The 20,361-nt window shown below is 36.8% G+C and overlaps 1 long non-coding RNA gene across 1 annotated transcript; it reads right to left on the reverse strand.

Annotated features, from left to right (window-relative positions):
- Window positions 1-3,165: 3,165 nt before the first annotated feature.
- LOC129527438 (uncharacterized) lies at window positions 3,166-11,746 on the reverse strand. Its single transcript, XR_008672413.2, has 4 exons — window positions 11,641-11,746; window positions 8,140-8,591; window positions 7,251-7,296; window positions 3,166-3,513 (listed from the first exon to the last, which is right to left on the reverse strand). It is a non-coding gene; the product is annotated as an uncharacterized lncRNA (long non-coding RNA).
- Between the last annotated feature and the right edge of the window lie 8,615 nt (window positions 11,747-20,361).

The raw sequence follows: 20,361 nt of genomic DNA on the forward strand, positions 1-20,361 counted from the left end.
ATTAGATTTTTTAGGGAAATATACATATATATAATTTCTATTAGTGGAAACCTTGAGCCAATTTATATTTGCATATACCTTCAAAATGAACTTGGTACCTTTATTGTTAATATATTAAATATATTATTAAACTTTATGAAGTTTCTATTAGTCATTCTGTTTGCATTTCATACTATTTAAAGAGCATAGAGAAATAAAACCCCAAATAGAATAGTGAATAATTTGTAGGTGTATTTCATTTAGAGTTATTCAGAACTTACTGGCTGCACAATCTTATGATTGTCCAAATCCTCAAAAATATTGACTAACTGTTCTGTTTATAAAATAAAATGCATCTTTAAAATCAAATGCAAGCTCTGTGATTTCTTTGTTCTATGCCACCCAATTGTTTGCTATTTTGATTTGCTGCTATTTGAGTCACTTGTTTAATCAAAAAATCCATGTTGTCTACCAGAACCTGGAGTTCCCAGGAATCTACAGTCTTAATGGTGGCATAAAAATTACTAACAGTTTTTACCAAGAAAGGTTGCTTTATGAAAATTTGTTAAAGAGTCATTGAACTCGACTTGCATTTATCTCAATTGATCGATTGCACTTACACCAGCAATTTTCATATTTGTTACAATATACACAGAAAAGAAAAATAGCTGAGGGTATAAATTAGTTCATATTTGTTCTAACTACAAACATGAAAGGGAGTACATTAAAGCTAATCATCCTTCCATTACCTTGTCATTGCCACATTTTTACTGATACACGATGTGAGATGAAAAACACAGAGCTTTAGGAGCATGGTGATGATGGAGTGGATGAGTGATCAGCTTCTCTCTCCTGCTTGCTTCAGTATCCTGTCATTTGGGCTGTGTAAATCCAGTACTGAACCAGAGGATTTTGGTTTCTTTATGAGAAATAACAAAACCTGGGCTTTGAGAACTAGTGAGGAATTGAATAGACAAAGCGTTAATATTTTTGAGGATCGTATTAATGTTATAAAGACCAGAAATATATCATTCTAATTTCACAAATACATTAGCTATTATGATGATAAACTTATCTCAAAAATTAAAAAAAAGACAACATCTAATAAAGAAACATAATCTAATTTTGTGAAAAACATTTGTATTAGCGTTCAAACTTCTCGAAGATATATAATGTTCTGAGGAACAATAGAGCTATATGGAGACTGAGGAAGTAAGTGGTGCAAGGGGTTAGGCTTATTTGACACTTTGTCTTAATAAATCATCTTTCCATTTTATTTTTATCACTTTAATCATCTTTTGAAAGAAGGATATCCAAACACTAACCTGCAAAATACTGTTTGTTTATGTGGTAAGTTCTGAGTATCCCAAATGAGCCATTCTCTACTGAATGAGATCTGTTTTGTTTCTTTTTTTCCCCTATTGACAGCAGAATCCCTAGCTCATTTTCTGCCAAGTAATCTACATCATCTGAGAAGAGTTTTCTACATATGAGTGTTTAGTACAAATCTCCATGGATTTTAACCTATCTAGATGGTAACTTGTTATAAATAGTTCTTTTAAATTAATTGATTTAATAATTTTACTACCACTAAGGCATCCTTGTGATAACACTTTGGTTAGAGGCACACACACTCACCTAGGTAAGGCTAAATTACTAATACCTACTTACCTAGTTAAGAATACAAAGACTCCGGTGGCTCACGCCTGTAATCCCAGCACTTTGGGAGGCTGAGGCAGGTGGATCACGAGGTCAGGAGATCGAGACCATCCTGGCTAACATGGCGAAACCCCATTTCTACTAAAAATACAAACAAACAAATTAGCCAGGCATGGTGGCGGGCGCCTGTAGTCCCAGCTACTTGGGAGGCTGAGACAGGAGAATGGCATGAACCCGGGAGGCAGAGCTTGCAGTGAGCCAAAATCGCGCCACTGCACTCCAGCCTGGGAGACAGAGCGAGACTCTGTCTCAAAAAAAAAAAAGAAAAGAAAAAAAGAATACAAAGACTCTTCAGAATGGAGATGTCCCCAAATGGCAGGCGTAAATGTAGCTTATCTCAACATGGCACCCTTTATCCTGGGATTCCAGGGGTAGCATCAGCTAGTACTAAAATTGTTCTTGGAAAGATATGTTTTCTCCAGACCTGACAGAGCTGAATACTTAATGTTCTGCTGCATTTTAACCATGAAGATTACATTGCCATTTCAGAAGAACTTACGCTAGTAATCTATGCCCTTACTTTTCAGATGTTTATAAATATCCATGTATTCTTCATTCATTGATTTGAAAAATATTTATATTTGTTGTACCCAGCACTAATCAAGGCAGTTTGGATGCAGCAGTTAAAAAAAAATAAAAAAAGAAAAGTAAAAGAAAAATAAATTCTCTCTTTGGTTGGAAGATAGAAAATAAATCACATAAGAAAATTACATATTACATATTAAGCTATAGGGAGGTAAGAACAAGAGAGGGAAACCAAGTAGATAATTGGGACTAAAATGCCAAGGTGGTGGGTGCAGGATGGATATAGAGGTGTCATAATCTTTAAAAAGTAGTCAGGGCAGGGATCTTTGAAAAGATGAATTTAAGCAAGGAGAGGAAGGGATATGCTATTTAAGTATTAAGGGTAAAGTGTCCCAGGCAGTAGGAACAACAAATGCAATGGATCTGAGAAGAGATGGTGCCAAGGATGTTCAAGGAACAACTCTACAGAAGCCAGGGGTTGGGTGCAAGATGAGATTTATAACAGATGATCAAGTAGAAAACCATCAGCCAGACCTTAACATGGCATTGCAAGCAGAACAACTTTCATTCTGAGTAAAATGGTGAGATGTTGGAGGATTCTAACTGGGACAGCTACATGATTGGATGGTTTGTTTGTTTGTCTGTTTGTTTGTTTGTTTGTTTTGAGACAGAGTCTTTGCCTGTCACCCAGGCTGGAGTGTTGTGGTATGATCTCAGCTCACTGCAACCTCTGCCTCCTGGGTTCAAGCGATTCTCCTGTCTCAGCCTCCTGAGTAGCTGGGACTACAGGCGTGCGCCACCATGCCCAGCTAATTTTTGTATTTTCAGTAGAGACGGGGTTTCACCTTATTGGTCAGGCTGGTCTTGAACTCCTGACCTCATGATCTGCCCTCCTTGGCCTCCCAAAGTGCTGGGATTACAGGTGTGAGTCACTGTGCCCTGCTGATCCAATGATATTTTTAATGGAACACTTTGGTTGCTGTTTTGAGAATGGAATGTTGGGGAAGAAGCAGAAACTGACAGAGCAGTTAGAAGCTGTTGCTATAATTGAGGTGAGAGATGATGGTGGCTCTGGCAATGGAGGTTGTGGTTGAAATCGTGAGGATTAGAATCCAGACACATTTTAAAGATGTAGACACCAATATTTGCTGATGAATTCCATTGTGAAATCTAATTCAGACCCTATAAGAAGATATCTTTATTCAGGGGCAGAAAGCTCAGGCAGTGACTGTGTGTGTCTCATCAAGTCTTCAGAAGAAGTTTTTTCTGCAGTCTGGAAAGCCTGTTTCTCTATAATTATGAATGAAAAAAAAATCAGTGTCATTTGACACACAAAAAATTTAAGATAGTTATAAAAATAAATACAAAGAAAAAGCAACCATACAATTATATTCTAACAAGGCAATGTTCTTGTATGCGGGCTTCGCACCGTAAACCTACTCTCTGTTAGATTCAGCAAGTCCTAGAAGTTTAGGTCAAACCTCCGAAATTTTTGATGTATTCAAAAGGGGTGAAAGGTTTATTGAAAGGAAAATGACTTTCTCAATATAGTATTTAATTTTATATTTTGCTATGCTATTATCTGAAATCATTTTATGTACCACATGCCGAATGAGTTTGCACATTTATTTAAATGGTGGTTCACAGCACCAGTGTGTAAGCGTATGTAGCCACAAATCAATTCACACATCCCACATTATGATCCTGCATAGAATTTGTGAATGATTCACATTAGGATTTCCTTCAATGCCTCTTCTGGCCTTCTTATCAGTCTAGTTGACCTTTGTTTCATCATTCATCATACTATATTTGTGATCCCCTCGTGGGTCTGTAAACACTTCTATTTATCCCTATGTTCTAACCATTCACAGTGAGACATTACTTATTTAAAAAGTTATTGTCACTCAGCAGAAATCTTGATTATTTATGATAAATCATTGTAATGTTATAAGGTTTACAGAGTTTTAGAAAGTAGTAGTCAAATGTAGAGTTAGTTATGTTTTGTTAGGACAAAAACATATTTTCCTAATGTATTTTTTACAAACTAAACTTCAAGAATGGGATCAATTCTGATTTTCCTCATTTGAATTTACGTATTTCCAGTTCCAAAGACAAAAAAATGCATGGATTTAGTGACAATTGACTGACAAGGTTTTCAGAGTTTTTTTAAATCAAAAATTACTGGACACATTTGACAAAAAGTTTATGAAACAAAGTATGGATTATGTGGGAAACCTATTGACACTAATCTAACACTTAGTAAATTTTACATTAGGTAATTCAATTTTTATCATGTAACCACATCTTTGTGATCAAGAAAATTGTGGGTATTACTACTGACATCGCTTCTTGCTATCTAAAATCACTCTCATGTTCATTATTTGATATAATCCATGATACTTAAATGTGTTTCTATGCTGACATTTTAACCCAGAAATTAAGACACATGACCAAACAGATTAAAAAATAATGACTGTAAATATCTCACAGAAAATAACAGAATTTTTCAAATGTTTGTATTTTTCCTCCAAACTACAAAATCCTTGGGGAGAAATCATGTGCATTTCTCACTATTGTAGGCTTAATGCTTAGCACAGTGCCTGGCACCTAGTAAAGCCCAAATTAAAATATATTCTTTGCAGTGAAGAATGGTTTATTGATTGAGTGACTGAATAAATGAATAATAGTTGGCATATTTTACATAAAAGAATTTAAAGGAATACCTGTTTTCCTCTGAATATATCCACACATTTGTATTTCTTTGGGGGAAAAAAAACACACACATTCCTCTTCATGGTGAACTGAATTTGCAAAAAAGACTGAAGTTTATTTTAATTAACCAGAAAATAATAGACAAAAAATGACTTCTCTGGCCATGTGAAACTCCTTGCCTCTGTCACTTCTTCAGAGGTACATGTATTTGTTCCAGTGACCTATTTCTGTATATAAAACCATAACAAAACAATAACCATGTTATTGCATGCTGTGATTTTGTGGGTTAGAAATTCAGTCACGGCTTGGTTGAGTGATTCTTCTGTCTACATGGTGCTGTCAGATGTTGGTCAATGGTTTTAAGATGGCAAGTGACCAAAGGGCCCGGGACAGCTTCATTCAAATTTTCAGGGCTCATCAGAGTTGCTGCATCTCTCCAATCAGGATTATCTTGGAGTCAGTGGACTTGCCATGTGGTGACTCAGGGATTCAGGGATGAGTTTTCCAGCAAACAAGGAAGAAGCTACATGGTCTTTAATGAAGCAACCTCAGAAGTCACATTGTATCATTTCTGCCATATTTTAATGTTTAAAGCAGTCATCAGCCTGTCCAAATCCCAAGTGATGGGGCTTACCACACTTCTCATGGGGAATAGTGTCAAAGAATTTGCAGTCATGCTGTGAAACTAGTAGTTTATCTCTGATAATATATAGACTTTCTGCAATGTGCTTAGCACATGATGTAATTCTGTCAAAATGTGATATGGTTGTAAAAGTAAAATAACATTTTATTTTTTGATTCAAAGTAGTCAACTTTTGGGTGAAACTATCAATGGTCTTTTATGTTAAAGGCGTGGAATCTGGAGTTGCATGGTTCTGAGTTGTTCCTAAAGTGCTTGAATTCTAGATGGAAAGATAAAGCCAACCTATATAAAAGGAAGTCATCAGAAGCTATATTGTGTGTTGAGCTGCTGTGACTGGAGTTGTGAACCAAATATATCCTTAAACACCTCAGACGTTGTTGCGGGAATTAGTTAAGAAAGCTTCTCTGCTCATATTTTTTTAAGGTTGGAAGCTTTACCTATTTATGGATTTGGGTGGCTCTGCCTAGAAACATTTACATGGTTTCCGTATTTCGGCCTTAAGGCATGAGAATAACATACTTTGAATCAGTATCCCTACCAACACTACAGAGAAAACTACTAATATAATAACTTTATAAACCAAAACATTGTGAAGGAGGAATAAGGGGAAAAAAAGGGCTAAATTTGAAATGTTGGACAACATCAGTGGATCTAGACGAGAACACTTTTTTAAAAAAGAGACAGTCTCACTCTGTTGCCCAGGTTGACATGCAGTAGTGTGATCATAGCTCACTGCAGCCTTGAAAACTTGCGGGCTCAAGCCATCCTCCCACCTCAGCCACCCAACTACCTGGGACTGACTGAGAACACTTTTTAATATTTGTAGTCTTAGGGTAATAACTTGGCTTAAAAGGGAAGAATGAAATTATTAATTCTCTCATATGTATATTTATGGAGAGTTTAGTTTAATTCAGTGTGGCCACTGGAATCAGGGATGCACACAGCCTAATGTTCAAATACTGGGTCCAGTTATTTTCACAGCATCCTCGGGCAAGTTACATGACCCATCTGACTTTCATTGATCTCACCAGTAGAATGGAGATGATAATAGTATAAAAATGATTGCATTGTTGGTTAATAAAACTGTATGCACTGAGAAAGAGAAAAGCAGTCTCTAACATAAGAAGCTATACTGGTACTATCACCTACAAGTTGTCTCAGCACTCACTGCTAGGACTTGCTCTTCTAGTGTTGAAAATAAACGATTTCATAGAATATCAACAACAGACAAGAACACTGTGGTCATGATGGATCAAGATGAAAACAAGACCCTCCATAGTCAAGTCTAAAAACTGACAAAATATGAATATTATCCAAGCCACAAAATACCAAACACCTCCATCTCCCAGCTGGTGTGACTGACTGCTGCTGTTTTTTTTTTTTTCTTCTTCCCAATTACAGCTTTAGCCTCCCTCTATTTGACCTTCCCTACACACAGGAGTTGATGAAATGCTCAAGCATAGAACCATCCCCACTCTCTGACATTCCTAACAAAGAGCAAGGCCCTTCTTTTTTGGATCTGCTACAACCCAACCAAAGCACAAATCCTATCATAAATCCCTCTTAACAGGTTATTACTGAGATATTTCATGGCTCTCGTGGTGTGAGAAACCACACACCATGTCTTTTGCTGTGAGTAATAAATACAACTTGTTGAACCATAGATATTTACTTGGTGGTTTTAGCTGGAGGTCCTTGACAGCATGACTGTTATAAAGCTGTTAATAAAGTAAATATAAATAAATGTTAGCTGCTATTATTGTTAACATTAGCATTAGTATAATTAATATTATATTTTCCTTATTTTTTCTTTTCTGTCCATGAGAATATATTAGTCACAGATTATATACCAGAACCAGCACTGGCAGGCAATAAATTTTTAGGATGTGATGTTTGAACACACACAAGACAGAACTTATTAGGACAGAAAACGTGAGGAATGGGGTGGAGGAGAGATTATCGGGTGTGGAATAAGCACAAAATGTGTGGTGGGGAAAGCGGAAGTCTGTCCTAGATATTTTTTTGCAGGAAAATGTTCAGCTGAAAGATTTCATCTAATATATTAAGAACACTAATTGTCAATGAATTACAAATAACTACATAGACAAAATGATAGTCTCTGATGCTTTTTCCAGAAACAAAGTTAGTTCAAATTAAAAATGTATGGTAATTTATGTTTGGGGAATTTGAAGGCAGTTCAAAGTCAATGGCAATTTATCCTACTACATGATCAGTATCATTGATTATGTAATCAGCATATTAGCAAATGCATTCAAAATTTTCCAATATTCATGCAGCTTTAGAGCTTAACTAAAAGGCTTATTTAAATTACGTTGAGAAGAATGTTATATTCTTAATTGGGACGTTGCAATGAATATTCTCGTTTGCATAGTTGGATAATTTTCAAATAGTGTGCCTAGGTTAAGAAATCTAAAGCCTGTACAACACTAAGCCAGTACACCTTTAATAAAGAGTAAATTATTTTTAAATGCTTGCTTTTTTAAAAAAGAGGTATATTTTATTTTTTATTTTTTGTATTTTTAGTAGAGACGGGGTTTTACCATCTTGGCCAGGCTGGTCTTGAGCTCCTGACCATGTGATCCACCTGCCTCGGCCTCCAAAAGTGCTGGAATTATAGGCATGAGCCATCGTGCCTGGCCAAAATGAAGTATATTTTAATAATAGTATAAGAGTATCACAAGGATGCAGTTTAAGTATGTATAATTTTAAAAGCTCCCCATTTGAGTCATACCTTGATCACCTTGAAATACTCTAACATTGGAACTGTGGAAAAAACACTGGGTTGGACTCAAACCTACCTGGATAGTTTAATCCTGGTCTTTTACTTACATTTGTGGTAACTTCAGCAATTTTGTTAAGCACAGCATCTTAGGTTCCTTAACTGAAACATCATGATTTTAATTTTTCACTAAGGTATGTGATGATCATGAAAATTGAGTAAAAGAATGCCGTATCTTCAGGACTTGGTGTTAATAAATGAGTAGTTATATTCCTGTAAAAAAAAAAAAAGCATGTGAAATTCCAAAATTAAGCATCAGCTGCTTTGTCAATGTAAATCCACATCCTCACCTCATTTCAGCATCAGTAATAATCTTGAACTAAGTGACTAACACTTAACAGGGTTCTAAGTAAGAGTCGGTCTTGGAAGCCCAGAGATGCAGGATCAGAACATCTCATTACAAAGCTGTAAAGTACTTTCAATAAGACAGTAAATTCCTTGGTGAAAGGGAGTGAATCTCTGCATTATCAGTATTTAGTTTAATGCAATGCTTATTGTAGACAATCAATTCATGATTTTTTGAAACACAATCACCAACTTTAGGGCCCTTATGAATCGTCTACTCTAACCACATTGTATCAGAGTAATTCTCTTGATCTGTTCCATTGGAAGAGTCTCTTCTTTTCTTGACTTCACTTTCCTATTGTTCATCTTTCTCCAAAATCCTGAGGAAAGTTTCTAATTTATCGATGGGTAGCATAAAAGGGTTATAGGATATAGCATTACCTACTGTCTTGGGTTCATGGATCAATAATTTGCATGGAGCCCAATGAAATACACCACCAATCCATAAATTTCAATCCATCCAAAAGATGCTAGGCAGCCTCTTCCAAAGGGGGTAGTGGGTGGTGAGTTGCTTGAGGACCCATTTTCTCAGTAGCTACTTCCTTGTTTAAAAAATGATCTTTCAAAAAAGACCTTTGAAACTTCTTTATCAAGGATCCTGAGCAAAATGGCAAAATTGCTCCCTTGTCCCATGCAACAAACACAAGTTCTCTAACACCATTCAGCTCTGCAAGCCAATGTTGAACATGAATTTATTTTTGTTTCCTCCCCCAGACTAATTTTATTCTTGTGGAACATCTGCTTAGTTTTTAATCTCCTGGACTAACAGGTCATTACTCATTTGTTTATGGACCAAATGATTCACATCAGTGTAAATAACTCCTGTAATATTGTTCTCTCAATTGAGTGACTCTTCAACAAAACCATAATGAGTAGGATGTGTAACTTCTGCTAATCTTGTTTATTATTTGTGGGCCATGCCAATGGTTTCAGTTTATTAAGATTTCCGGCAGGAAAGCAGAACTCACAGCTTCCAATTTCAGATAAGCTAACATTCTTAAGAATCTTGGTAGACATTTTTAAATATAATCCTCGAAGCTACATAATTTTCTCATTCCACTAGCAGCTCCTAAGGTCTTTATATTTCTAATCTGCTTTTGGAAACTATAGGTAAACCATGACATTTGGCTACTATCCTGTTGGAACCAAAGGTTGTGGGCTCTGGCCAACCCTCTTGGATTTAAGGAAGAGTCCCCAAGGAAAAGAAGTAGGTTTTATATTTCAAGGTATGCATATCCACAAAATGCAGTACCAATTTTTTATCCAAAGCTATTCTCTCACACCCTTTCATTCTTTCATAATTTTTTTCTTTTGAGGACAAAAATTGATTTGAATTTTAATTTTTTAAAAATAAAATAGATTGATCATAGTGACAATGGAGAAAAAATAAAACAATCATGTGTATTCTGATATTTCTAATAGGGAAAACTTGGAAAATGAGTCCACTGATGAATAATCCAATGGATACAGAATTCTTAATCATTAATAACCCATTAAAAGGGTAATGTCACAATCAAAATGTTTCTATACAGATTTATAAAACTCACAGGACAATGTTGATATTTAAATATTCTTATTAAATGTAGTATTTTATAAGAATATAATATAAATTATAATATAAATTCTTATTAATATTCTTAAGTATTCTTGTATTCTCTTAGATTTTTAGCAAAAGAAAAAGTGTTGCTAAGAAGGCATTTTATTCATAATTCTATTAGACAATGATGTTTGCTTTTCCACTGGCCAGACAGAAAATCCATCAAACAACAATAAAAAAGCAGGGAGCATTAACAACGCACTTAAGAATAAAAGAATTACCAATATGTTTAAGATGTGTCCCTGCCCTCAAACAGTGCACATTTTATAACACCAGCTGGTTTCTAAACATAGGCAGGGAGCCATGGCTCACACTTCTAATCCCAACATTTTGGGAAGCTGAGGTGGGAGAATCACTGGAGCCCAGGAGTTTGAGACCAGCCTGGACAACATAAGGAGACCCCATGACTACAAAATTTTTTTAAACATAAAAAATAAAAATTAGCTAAGGGGGTGGTGCACACCTGTGGTCCCAGCTACTCGAGAGGCAGAGGTGGGAGGATCACTTGAGCCTAGGAGTTCGAGGCTGCAGTGAGCCTGGGTTAGAGCGTGAGACCCTGTGTCAATAAATGAATAAGTAAATATAGATAAATATTAATTATGCATTCTGAGAAGTATTTAATACCAATGGTTTGTCAAAGTAAAGCAGAGTTCCAAGAAATAGAAGCCATTTGGCTTCATAAAGCATATTTTTTTCCGATAAATGAATAAAGTTATTCAAATATTTACTGAATGCCTATTTTGTGACAGGCACTATTTGGACTAGAGATAACTCATGAGTAAAATCAGACACAGTCACTGTTCTCAGGCAGTTTAACACAGAGCTTGAAGGATGGGAACGGGACCCAGGGATTTGGAGAGGACATCTGAGAGGGAAAATAATGTACATTCTTGTTATGGCATTACTATAAATAACGGGCAACAAACAGGTCTTGAGCTCATTAAAGAAAGGAACTGGGGGCTGGGCATGGTGGCTCACGCCTGTAATCCCAGCACTTTGGGAGGCCGAAGTAGGCAGATCACGAGGTCAGGAGATCGAAACCATCCTGGCTAACAAGGTGAAACCCTGTCGCTACTAAAAATGCAAAAAAAAAGAAAAAAAAATTAGCCGGGCGTGGTGGCAGGTGCCTGTAGTTCCAGCTACTCAGGAGGCTGAGGCAGGACAATGGCGTGAACCCGGGAGGCAGAGCTTGCAGTGAGCGGATATCGTGCCACTGCACTCCAGCCTGGGCAACAGAGCGAGACTCCGTCTCAAAAAAAAAATAAATAAATAAAAGAAAGGAAACTGGGTTTTAGCGTTTACTGAACCCCTAATACCTACCTTGGCACAGAAGGCATTCATTATGTAGTCATTAAGTGAATACATGGCTGAATGAGAGAAATACACACTGCTCCTAAAATACAAATAGGTGATTAACTAAGGACATCTCAATACAAAGCATCATTTGATAAATACTTTTTTAAAAAGGTCCCATATGTTATAAAGAACTAGATTGAAAGCATCTACTCATTCCATGTGTGCCTGAAAGTTCAGAAATTCTTTCGAGCAATGACTAGAAAGGCCAAATGGAAACACTGTTGAAACCTGCATGAGTCTAGGCAGGTATAGGAAAAATAAAGCCTGAGAGGATTATTTCCAAGGACAATAGGATTAAGGCTCCTGTTTTCATGATTTTAATCCATCATAGCAGAGGAGAAGGCAGCTCTTCAGAGCTTTAACAAATGTTAAACTCTCTTTGCTTTGTGTATAAAGCACTCCACACCTCTGCTCCCTTTAGAAGAGAAGCTGATGAGGTCCTAGCCTGAAAAGTTCAGAAACCCATAGAGTAATATTAGTGGTTTCTAAGTCTTTGGTACAAGAACAAAAACAAAATGGAGGAGACGCTGGGCCCTGAAGGAGTTTGGCGAGTTAATGAGTGATGGCCTCTTTCCATTTTCTGATATTCAGTTGAGCCACAGCAGATGGGCAGAGGCTCCATGGGAAAAATGAATTATGCACATCAGACCGTTGTTGCGTTTCTCACAATCATATTTTCATCACTTCACCTGTTGTATGTCTTGGGCTGATTAGTTATGCACCTCATCTCATATTGGCATTCCTGGTTCAGAGATAATCTTTAATTGGTTTTTCCCTTCCATATGTGAGTCTGTTAAAGATTTTTGTCTCTCCTTTCCCTCGTGAAACAAAGTTTGCACACTGACTTATTTTGGAGAGGATGATGGTGAGGGCTATAATATTAATATTTATTGTGAGACTTGGATGGAATGATTTGTGAGCAAAGCATATTCTAAGTGGTAGGCAAGAGGAAAGTTTATTGGTGCTAGTATCCATCCTGTGCTTAGGGAATGGATATTTTATAAGACACTTTTTGAACCAAAACAACAAAGTTGGCAAAAGTTACTGTATCAGGGTAGATCAGACATCAGATTAATTAAAGTCTTGCTGAAAGGCACATTCACCTGCTTTTTATTTGACATCTCCACAATTAAATTCATCATTTTACTTCCTAAAACTCTTCTTGCAACTTTAAGATCAGATAACGATTTAATCATCAAGGAAAGCAGGACCTTGTTGTGGAAAGAGCTTAATTTGGGGTTTAAATCTGGTTTTGGATGCTTATTTACTGTGTAGATGTAGGCAAGCCACTTCACCTTTTTAAACCTCAATTTCTGAATACTGCTTCCACCTTCAAAGGGTTGATGAGAAGATAAAGCAAAACAATGTGGGTAATGTCCCTTACAATGCTTGGGGAGAAAATAAAAGACCTGGATCTGTTTAATAAAAGATTGCTGAATCTGAAAGAATGTAGTAGAAAGTGAATTGTACTAAAAGTTAATCCTTATCTGAGATTTTTCTGTAATATTGGGAAAGCAAATATATCTATGGAATACTTTTTTTCTGAACAAAACCAGTACATATTTACAGTGATTTTGCAGAAGCAAGGGTAGGAGTTTCACAACCCTACCCATTTGGATCTCTCCCCTTCCCCACCACACATTGGAGTCTGGCCGTTTGGCTCAGCAATCTCTAAGGTCCTTTGCATCTCTGGGATTCTCTGAGAAAAATAATGCATTAATATAAAAAATTATGCATCTTAAATGTAGATCCTTATTTTTGTCAGGATCTATTCAGGGAAACAGAAACCATAAAAAGCATGTAGGATGGGCGCAGTGGCTCACGCCTGTAATCCCAGCAGTTTGGGAGGCTGAGGCGGGTGGAGCACCTGAGGTCAGGAGGTCAGGAGTTCAAGACCAGCCTGGCCAACATGATGAAACCCCGTCTCTACAAAAATACAAAAATTAGCTAGGCATGATGGCAGGTGCCAGCTACTCAGGAGGCTGAGTTGGGAGAATCCCTTGAACCCAGAGGCAGAGGTTGCAGTGAGCTGAGATCGTGCCATTGCACTCTAGCCTGGGTAACAGAGCAAGACTCTGTCTCAAAAAAAGAAAAAAAAAAGTATGTAAGTCAAGGGGATACAACAATGGGAAAATTTATTACATGGGTGATAGAATTGCTAAGAAGCCACGAGAAGATTGGTGCAACTCAGAGACTGACAAAAGCCTTTACCACCCTAGGCAGGAGGTACCAAGGGAGGGGCAGAATTACCAGATTCCAAGGGCTAGAACCATAGTTTGAAGGCAGCTAGAACCATGAATGTAATTTGATGCTCTCCAGATCCAGGCTGAGGCAGAGAAAGAAGATGAATACATTTGGATTTCCTATTTCTCCTGTCTTCCAGTTTCTCACCAACCTCTTCTGTTGGCTTAACCTACCCAGAAGTTGGCTAATCTGAGAACCTTCAGAGAACAGCTTTCCTGTCACCCAGAGCAGAATGGACAAAGGGTAAGGAATTAGATCTGAGAGCAAACAGATCAGGGACTGGTCCATGTCAACTGACTCACTGATAGTAGAAAAGGATTATTCATAGCAGCCTTCAGTTACATGAATGCGTAACCCCATGACTTATCTAGAACTTATTTGTATTTATTTTTATTCTTTAATATTCTACATTGCAAAGCAACACATTTTTAAAAAATTATTTTGAGCAAGGTTAATGAGAAGGCAAAAAATATCTTGGGATCTCAGATGTATGAATTTTGAGATTATTTTTATTCATATCCCTCTCTTTCCACTCATTGCTTGGAGATGTACAATATTATCTGAAGTGTTCTGATAAGTCCTGCAATAAAAAAGTCCACCTGAATTTAACCCAGTGTTTTCCAATAACATTCAATAATATATTATTATATTTTAAGGAGCACCATTTAACTTAACCTGGATCTACTCACCTTGTAAATGTAAGTATAAACCACAGACATAGTACAAACAATATTTGGAAATACTTCACTTGACATTCTTGCTTGAAGTGTTTACATAATAGAAACTCATTCGTACGTAAGATATGCTGTTCTAGTTTTGAACACATTTGAAAATTTGGGGAGGTAATTTTATTTTATCTTCTAATGACTGGTTTTGTCTTTTAGAAGAAAGTTAAAGAACTAGTAAATAGATAGTGATGATTTTCAAATATCTCATAAATTATATCTAGCATGTGCCCACCTCACTTGTCTCATTCAAATCCCAACAGTATTATTTTCTCCTCCAAATCCTCAAATGCTTGGTTTTTCTGACATCGTTCTGGTCATTCTCCTGGAAATGTTATTGTTTTCAATATCTCTACTACCATATGGTTGTCAGATGGTGCATATCATAGCTGGTGGATTCTTACCAACAAAGAGCAAAATTGAGCTATCATTCCTCTTATTTGAAAAATATTAATTTCCCTGGGTAAGTTGGTGTGAGAAATACGTCATGTAGTTGCATATCAATTTTGTCACCCAAACTATTAGAAGGAAATCTGGGCTAGAAAAATGTGGAAAACCCCATGTCTACTATTGCATGTAAGTGGTCAAAGACGGATAAAATCTAGGAATCCTGATTCTGAGATTGTTTATGTAACTATTTTTCCAGGAAACGTTTGCCTGCCAAGAATGGGCAGTAGAACACAGATTCAGTAGACACTTCCTGTCCCCTTGCAAGAGATTCTGATATTTCCTCTTATTTGAAGGCAACTGCCATAGTAAACTCATTAGAAGGTGTCGTCCCTCTTGATTCTGTTGAGAAAGCTCAAATGTTGACATTCAACACTTATCTATACACTCTCCTTCTAGTTTTGTTTTGTTTTGTTTTTTGTTTTTGAGACGGAGTCTTGCTCTGTCACCCAGGCTGGAGTGCAGGAGTGCGATCTTGGCTCACTGAAACGCCCGCCTCCCGGGTTCAAGCGATTCTCCTGCCTCAGCCTCCTGAGTAGCTGGGAATTATAGGTGCCTGCCACCATGTCACGCCTGGCTAATTTTTTTGTATTTTTAGTAGAAATGGGGTTTCACCTTGTTGGCCAGGCTAGTCTCGAACTTCTGACTTCAGGTGATCCACCCACCTTGGCTCCTTCTTCCATCACCTACATCACCTGTGAGCACATAATCACTAGGTTCCGTTTCATGCCATCTTGTACTGCATGGTCATTTCAGTTGTTGTCCATGGATGACTGTCTGCCTTAGACTAAGCAAAATTAAGAATATCTTCCTAGTCTGGAACTAGGAAACTAAAACTACCCTGAGAGGCTTAAGAGAAAACCAGAAATTGTAAATGCTTAAAGGAACAAACTAGGAATATTCCATAACTTAGTGACTATTATGAAGAAAATGTTGATTTTAGTGCTTGATACATGATGGCTACAAACAAAAGCTTATGTGTCATTCTTGTTTAAAATATACTTATATTGTTTGTTCGTTAGCACATTCTGAAAGGTAATTAGAGGGTAGTGGACCATTACTCTATAAATATGAGTTATCATGGATAAATTAGCAAGTTATTCATTTAAGTATATATATATGTGTTTGTGAGAGAGTGTACACATATGCATTTGTGCATGTGTGTATATACATATATAAAAAATAAAAATGCGTAACTCATAGAATTGCTTGAAAAAATAAACAAATCAGTCCATATATTCATGTAATGCATATAAAAGACTTAGCTGACAACTTTGTGCTGTTATCTTTATCTACCAAATACAACCCTAGGCATGGGAGACTTTGTTTCACTTGTGACAATTAACTGCAAAGTATTTTTGTATTATTATTATACTTTAAGTTCTAGGGTGCACGTGCACAACATGCAGGTTTGTTACATAGGTATACATGTGCCATGTTGGTTTGCTGCACCCATCAACTCATAATTTACATTAGGTATTTCTCCTAATGCTATCCCTTCCCCAGCCCCCCACCCACCGACAGGCCCCAGTGTGTGTTGTTCCCCACCCTGTGTCCATGTGTTCTTATTGTTCAACTCCCGCCTATGAGTGAGAACATGCGGTGTTTGATTTTCTGTCCTTGTGATAATTTGCTTAGAATGATGGTTTCCAGCTTCATCCATGTCCCTGCAAAGGACATGGACTCATCCTTTTTTATGGCTGCATAGTATTCCATGGTATATATGTGCCACATTTTCTTAATCTGGTCTATCATTGATGGACATTTGGGTTGGTTCCAAGTCTTTGCTGTTATGAATAGTGCTGCAATAAACATATGCATGCATGTGTCTTTATAGTAGCATGATTTATAATCCTTTGGGTATATACCCAGTAATGGGATTGCTGGGTCAAATGGTATTTCTAGTTTTAGATCCTTGAGGAATCACCACACTGTCTTTCATAATGCTTGAACTAATTTACCTTCCCACCAACAGTGTAAAAGCATTCCTATTTCTCCACATCCTCTCCAGCATCTGTTGTTTGCTGATGTTTTAATGATCGCCATTCTAACTGGCATTAGGTGGTATCTCATTGTGGTTTTCATATGCATTTCTCTGATGACCAGTGATGATGAGCATTTTTTCATATGTCTGTTGGCTGCATAAATGTCTGCTTTTGAGAAGTCTCTGTTCATATCCTTTGCCCACTTTTTGATGGTGTTGTTTGTTTTTTTCTTGTAAATTTAAGTTCTTTGTAGATTCTGGATATTAGCACTTTGTCAGATGGGTAGATTGCAAAAATTTTCGCCCATTCTGTAGGTTGCCTGTTCACTCTGATGATAGTTTCTTTTGCTGTTCAGAAGCTCTTCAGTTTAATTAGATCCCATTTGTCAATTTTGGCTTTTGTTGCCATTGCTTTTGGTGTTTTAGTCATGAAGTCCTTGCCCGTGCCTATGTCCTGAATGGTATTGCCTAGGTTTTCTTCTAGGGTTTTTATGGTGTTAGGTCTTACATTTAAGTCTTTAATCCATCCTGCATTAATTTAATGCAAAGTTTTTTTTAAAGGTGAGGAAACTGAGGCTAAGAGAGGTTAACTAATGTGTTCATATTTTTGTAGCTGAGTAACTTTGGATAGAGTAGGCTAAGAAGTGGAGCTAGAATCAAATGGTACCTGATTGCAGTGCCAATGAAAGTATGCAATAGGATAGCCAGCTGATGCATCTTGCTATTTGCTAATGATACTGATTTAGTACAGATGCCAGTGAAGGTGGAAATACAGGCTGCAAAGACTCACTAGGGCTTATGCATGTTTGGTTCTTAATACTACTTTGGACAAAATACTCCCTGCTTAGAACATAATTGTATTAACCTAGTAGTGGGTTCTAAAAGGCCCTTTTCTAATGAGTAGGTAGCACGTGGCTTGCCAAGTGTTTAGAGAATACAAATCAAGTAGTTCCGAACCATATATCATAGGAATCTTACATTATTGTTACTTTATAGAAGATATGTAGGGAACCAACTTGTCCCACTTTGTTCAAAACTTTCCTGGTTTTAGCACTAAGTTTTGCATCTGAAAATAACCTAGGTCCCAGACAAAACAGATAGACAATTGGTCAATCTAATCCAGAAAGTGATATTTGGGTCATAATTGCATAATCTCATTAGAAGAAGAATAAAGTCTCCTCATTAGTATTTCAATACTCACCTGTCCTCATTCTTAATTAAATTTATGGGTTTGGAGTCTTGATAGCTTTATAATTGCATGCCATTCTCTGCCATTCTCTGCCAAATAAAGACTGAATCTGTTATTTCCTTCAGGACTTAGTTGTTATTGTTCTTCTTTATTGCCTTAGTGTACTTGGAATACTGATTTGATATTAAAGGTTACTGTAGTTCTGTTTACCTTCACAAGGGCAAAATCTTTCCCAAAACATCTTTGGAAGTCATGCCAGGCATGAGGAGTTTTTTAAATTTAATGATTTGTTATTCAGAACCCAGTAATGTTAATGTTGTGATGATACAGTCTTGCAAATGGTTGAACACTGAAAAGTGAATGTTACTCTTGACTTTTTAATCAACTTGCATCTCCACCTTCCTTTGAATAACGAGATTAGTCATGTCTGTCCTGCTTCTTATAGAGGAAAAAGCTGCCGGTTATACACACTGTTATTATTCTGTATTTTCTTAAATAATAGTTTTCACAGGTATAATTAACTAATTGTATGTTTATTTAGTACCATTCCATGAAGTAGAAACAGGCCTGTCTTGTTGACCAGTGTATTGTCAGTACTTACATAAAAACTGAATGTATTTTGTATACAGTACATATTGGTTGAATGCAAGTATTGATGAAGGACGGATGGATGGATGGATGGATGGATGGAAGGATGGTTAGATGGATGGTTGGATGGATAGATGGGTGGATGGATGAGATGAACGGTGAATGGATGAATAAAGGATGGATGGATGAAATTTTTAGCCACAGCTAGCCCAATGTGGTTATAGGCTACATTATACTTCTGTCATGACATGACGTTTTATATAGACCTTCACTTTTCTAAACTATGCATTTAAAAGAACCTAGTGAATATCTTCATTCTTTTCCTCTGGCTGAGAACAGTCATGTACAAGTGTTGCACTGCTCATGTATGACAGGACAGGAAAAAAGTCAGAGAACATATAGTAGGTCTGCCCAGTAGTCAGATAAATTGTTTTTACTATGTGTTCACTAAATCTGTCCCCCTTTCAAATAGAAAAGCTTGGAGTTTGAAGGAATCTTATAAATCAGACAATTCAAATCACCTTTTTAAAGATGAGGAAAAGGACCACAGATGTGTTAGTTTACTTGTTAAAAGTTCCATAGCACATTATTAACAGAGCCAATAATAATAGTCAGATCTGCCACGGGCAGCTCCGCGTTACCTTATGCTGTCTGCTTAAATATAGTATTCTTTAATGCTGCTTCTTTGAGCCAGATTCGCTGAATCAGTCTCTGGTCTGCCAGACCCAGGATAACAAAACTAACTAGCCTTTAGTTTTTGCCACTGCTTCTTATTTAACTAGATTTCTAATCTTCAGCCTCTTCTCGTCAAAATAAATCTGATTCTCCATGCATTGGGGGAAATATCAGGGAAATCTCTTGCAAACATATGACACAAGAAAAATAAGAGCACATCCAAGAAAACTTTTACGGCTAGTGACAGTCTAGCAATTCATCCCATAAGGATCAAACACAAAAGGATTTCATATTCACTTTCAAAGTTATGCAATTCATTTATACTTCACACACTTAGAATTCTGGATTTATATGGAAGACCTCTTTTTTTTCCTGTATTCTCTATAAATTGTGAATGCTGTTCCTGAGTTGAAGGTTAGCCCCAGTAATAGAAATGCAGTCAGGTGGAAATTGTCTACAGCAGAACTATTACTGGGTCCATGATGCGATATCTCTACATACAATATGCTTTGGGCGTAAATGAGAAGAGGAAAGAATGGCACTGAAATAGGATTTCCCCTCTAACTAAGGCCATTCTAACTAAGGAAGAAATTACCGTATTGGAAAGATGCCACTGCCTTCTATTCAATATTCATTTAAAAGGAACATTTCTGATAGCTTCATTTATGCACATTTTCAACAAACAACAACCCAAAGAATCAGAACTTGCCATATTCAATTTTACGCAGCTCACTAAATGACCAATAAGAGAGACAGAGGGCACTTGTACTTTTTCATGCTTAGATTACTGCAAAATGGAACAATTAACAAATGTATGCTGCTAGATTCAGACT

The sequence above is a fragment of the Gorilla gorilla genome, chromosome 18 (assembly GCF_029281585.2).
Source record: "Gorilla gorilla gorilla isolate KB3781 chromosome 18, NHGRI_mGorGor1-v2.1_pri, whole genome shotgun sequence".
In the NCBI taxonomy this organism is placed as follows: domain Eukaryota; kingdom Metazoa; phylum Chordata; class Mammalia; order Primates; family Hominidae; genus Gorilla; species Gorilla gorilla.